The sequence below is a fragment of the Aspergillus brasiliensis genome (genome assembly GCF_001889945.1).
Source record: "Aspergillus brasiliensis CBS 101740 unplaced genomic scaffold ASPBRscaffold_5, whole genome shotgun sequence".
In the NCBI taxonomy this organism is placed as follows: Eukaryota; Fungi; Ascomycota; class Eurotiomycetes; order Eurotiales; family Aspergillaceae; genus Aspergillus; species Aspergillus brasiliensis.
The window spans coordinates 762,689-767,669 of record NW_027137446.1 but is presented as its reverse complement, the minus strand read 5'-3'; positions in this window follow the sequence as shown (position 1 = coordinate 767,669).

Below are 4,981 nucleotides of genomic sequence, written 5' to 3'. Positions count from 1 at the left end.
AGCTCGGTGCTACTTACTTGGTCCAAAGTCTCGAGTCTCGAAAATGGTCATTCAGATGGGTCTAGTGTCGCAGTACGTACGACTTCCCTAGTAGTACTCGTGGGAGTTCTGGAACTGTCCTTTTCCAGAGCTATTACCTACTAAGGCCTAGTAATATACCAATCAGAAGGAATCACTCCTGTCCTCAAGAAAGAGAGAGAGACAGAGGGAGGGGGTGGAAGGATCTGAAATGAAAGCTAGAAACCAAAAAGGTAAATCGAAATAGTAGCAAAGTGAGACAAGGAAAAGGAGCACGAAATGAAGAGCGAGAAGGCGGAGACCAGGAAAGCGACCGGGGGTCATAGAACTAACTACCACATAGTGTGAACGCGGACTTTAGCACCCTGCATCGATCACAATGAGAAATGCCAATGACAAGGAGGAAGGAGGTCTGACACCGTTGCTTGCGTTCAGCCCAAGGACTCCACCAACCCGACGCTAAATGGCAGCTAAGGTGGTGAGCATGCCACACACATGGCCTCCTGGAGGGTGAGATTTGCGACTGGGCGGCGCAGCAACTCAGTGTTTGCGAACTTGTCCGAAAGACGGAGCTTGGATTACGACGACCTTTTCTCCATTTCCCACTAACCCCCGTCCGGTAAGTCTCCTGTGTCCCTTTTCGGGTCTCTGAGGGAGAAGACGGGTACCGATGGTGACAGCGTTATATACCAGTTACCCACTCCGTATGATATTATTCAGGCGATGGCGCCAATGATATGTTATGGCCCGAACCGACGGGCTAACGGTGGATTGAGTGGATGAAGGATGAGGAGAGCAGCAGCAGCAGCATGTTGGAGTCTTGGAGACCAGAGCTGAGTCTGGAGCTCCCCACAGCTACACCAGGTCCGGATCCGACCCCCCCCCTTTGTTGGTTCTCCACGTACTCCGTGCTCAACAGCTTGCTAGTCTCCTTCAACTACTAGTTACGCCGCAGAGAGGTGGTAGTTCACGACTCTCGCCATCGGACAAAAGGCGTCCCAACAGTTGCAGTCTGGCTGCAGCAAAGTACACAGCATGCTTACTTTAGCTCCTGCACGTCGAGAAAGTGGTAAACCTTCCCATTGTTGGTGTTGCTGGTGGTGGTGGTGCTGCTGCAAACACAGCATCGGTCGGTCCCCCTTTTAAACATATCGTCCGAGACAACCATGACGGGAGGTGTTCTGTGCCGTCTGATTCAAACTTCACATGGGAGTGGGTGCACGAGGACATTCTTATGCTTTTCTCGAACGGGAAAAGAACAGCGGGAACCCCGTTTCCTAGCGGGCATGGGCTAGAAGAATCGCGCTGTAACAGTGTGGCTGGGAAAAGGAAAAGTAACTCAACTTATCTGGCCAGTTTGCTTTAGCTGCTCTCCGGGAGGCTAGAATCGTCGAAGCACCACTTTCTTTGATTTCACCTCCCATCGCCAAGTCCCACTAACGGTGGAGCTGCCGTCTGATTGCACGGAAGCCTCAGTGGAGCTGTTCCGTGATTTCTGGCAGGCTGACTGAACGAGCGTCCCGGTTAAGAATGTGGGAGGGAGGGCGAAAGAGAGGAAGAGAGAGAATTTGGAACGCGCCCCGTCAACGAGAACCACATCATGAGCCTTCCTTACGATAAATAAAGTGGTGTTGTGGCCACGGCCCCGTCGGCCTATCCGGGGCGTACCGGCTCCTCCTGGCCATGGACACTGCACTTGGCTTCAAGGATGAATTTCGATCGCCCAAGGGTAGGAGTAGGTTCATCACTTCTCAACTTAAGAAAGGTGTCTTGGGAAGCATGATGCAGGAAGCTAGTCGCCGGGAAGCGGCAGGATCAGGAGCCCACCAAAGTGCCAATGATGATTGATCGGCCGCTTTCCAGCCCAAGAGCTGGGGTTACACCGTCATTACTCTCCTTCCAGCAGCAACATCATCATTATCATCAGCACCATCATCATCCGCATGGGGAGGGGGAATAATAAATCATCATTCGACCGGACACCGTTAGGCTGTCTCAAGTTTATTTGAACCGGGCCGAGGAGGGTTGGATAGGATTGGACGGTTAGTGACAGCATCAGCTCGCAAACCGCCTCTGTCTCGTCATCCCGAAGGGAGCAAAAGAAAAAAAATAGAAAAGAAAATAAAAATAAGAATATGATTAAAAAATTAGAAATAAATAATAATAAAGAAAAGAAAGAGAAAAAGTAAGCAAACTTGATTTCGATGGGGCGTACGGAATACTCCAAATGCCACTGGTCTTTGTGTGTATGTGTGGTCGTGGGAGTAGCAGTTGATCTTGATTGATGGGGGGCTCGGGAGGGGTGCCATTCGTTGAGTGGCACCTCTGAGATGTGGGAACAAGGCTGACAGCAGCAAGTCAGATCGGTCGTTCTCATACCGGAGTGTAACCAGATCGAGTCGCGTATTCCGTATTATTGAAGTTGAATGTCCCGCGAACGAAGAAAAACAGGCAGACAGATGGGGCTAAAATCCTCGGAGAGGAAACAGATGGCAAATGAAATGGACAGATTGGGATTATGAATAAGGAAAAGGAAAATAAAAAGGAAAACAGGCCGCAATTTTAGTAACTGAACCGGAATTATTCCATCAGAAAACGGATATCAAACAAACTGTCTGGAACAATTTCACCCATATCAGCAAACGCAGACAACGGTAACGACGAAAATAACGTCTGCCATGACACGATCATCAGCACTATCGCGGGATCAATTGATGGCTAGAGCTGTGGTGACTGGGCCGATCCGTCGAGCCAGCGTCACAGGCCATGTCTACTAAGTGGAGTTGGACTGGGCTGTTCAGGGCATGGCGGTTGTAGTTTGTCAATCCAGGGTGCCATTTCAGCAGCTCATTATCAATGATGATCACCATTGTGAGCTCGAAACTATGACCCTTCAAGCATGACCGGGGTGGTCGGCCATATCCTAGGCAGAGACTCGTGTGGGCGGGAATCAAGCTCTTCTCCGGTGGTACCTGGATTGAATCTCTGAGAGATCCCACTCCGATGGCGGACTTGACCAAGTGGTTCTCTCTAACCAAGACATCCAGTTATTTCCCGAAGACGAGGATTATACTTTCGTCCCTATACAAGATGTTTGAAATGATGCCGTTCAATCCGACTACCTCCCCATCAAACTAACAACGGCTACTGTACTGTGCCTAATCCTCCCGGCGCCAATCTTCATTAATCCAGACCATCCAATTTCTGCCCTCCCCTCCCAAACCTAAAAAGACCTGTGTGGGTATTGGAGCCCAACATGCCAATGGGAAATTTTCTTTTTCCATTTGTTCCTTTTTTCCTGAATTTTCTGCCCTTGTCTTTTCCTTTTTCCCTTTTCGTCCAACAAACACTACTCATTACCTTCGACAATGTGAATGCCCTTCTCCCCCTCACGCTGCTATTTCGAAAGAGATTTGGGTTTTGTGATATTCTTAGTGTACTTGCAGAGCCAGTAGTTCGAAGATGACTGACAAAATGACTGAAAATGTGTTGACCGGGCGAAGTTTATGCAAAGAAGAAAAAGAAAATTCTTAACAAGGAGAAAAAAAAAATGAAAATGAGAATGAAAAATGACATCTGATTAATAATCCCGGCCAACACGATCTGTCACGGCCATATTGACACTCACCCGGCCGGATGCACACACACCCGCACACCCACTCCGTCCACTAGGGTGATGGGGGTGGCAGGTGCTTGCTACCTACTACCAAGTAGGTAAATGTAGCTGCATGCTCTCCCCCCAGTGCTCATGGCTCCTAAGTGGCAGCCGGTAAGCCATGATAGTCACAGTAATTTCATGAGATTATTTCCCGGGTTGTTATAATTAGTCGTCTGCAGCATGATAGGCGAGAGAGTCTATGCGGATTACCACTGACCATATAGCACTTACTCTCTGTACATACACCGTTCGACAAACGGTTGATCAGTAGACACTTCTCCAGAACCATCAGCTTCGCCCTTTTTGGCTTATTTTTCTTATTCGCACATTTGTCTCCGATCCATTTCTGATCGTCACATTCTCAAGTACAAAAACGCAAACGAAACAACGGAACCACATCAGCCTGTCCTCCTCAAAGTTTTGAGATCTCGACGCTTGGCGGCTGCTTCCGATTCTTTGTCTACTGTTTTTGTTCTACCTTTTTTTTCCTGCTCTTTTAGCTTTGCCCCATCATCCCTCATACTGCTGTTAGTACTCTGGTTCAGTTGCCAGCAAAGGTACGCCTTAGCCTTATTTCCTTGCCAGTCATCCCTACTACCCACGGTTCTTATCGTCAAACAATTCCCGGGGCCGCAGCCATGTCAGTGGTGGCCTACAGGTAAACCGTCATCCGCTGCATCTAATATTCCTTTTTTCTTTTGGCGAAGAAAGTCCCCTACTGTATGCCGTACTCGGCGTCTACTGGCTTGCGCGCGCTCTCTCATTTTCTCTCTTACTCTCAGTCTCCCCTCCCCAGAAATCTCACAATTTTTGCCCCATTGCTTTTGTGATTTTATTTCCCCCCAAATTTATTCTTGGATTTGACTCCGTCACTGCATGCTGCAAATCATACGTTGAAGACAGCTCATCGAGTCAGCCGTGTCATTCACCTCCTCAATTGTGTCTGTCTGTCGTCAGAAGTCACTTTGTTCGAGTCAATTCTCTTCAGAGACCCTCAAAGTGTCGCATTCGCGTTTTGCTCCTGCGTCCTGCATCCATCCTGGTCAATATTACACCACCTTCCCGCTAGTTACAAGCTCATCCTGATATCCCCACTAGTCAGTGCATCCCCCTCTGACGCTGTCCTGCCCTCCGTCACTGTCTTTTTCTTCCCTATTTCTTTTTTGTCTGTTCTTTTTAATTGTTTATTACCCTTAATCTTTTTTTTTCTTTAAGACTTTTTTGATTTTTATTCCATTCTTTCCGCCCCCCTTCTCCCTGCTTTAATTTATCTCTCCCAGTCTTCTTCATCTCCCCCCCCCCCCC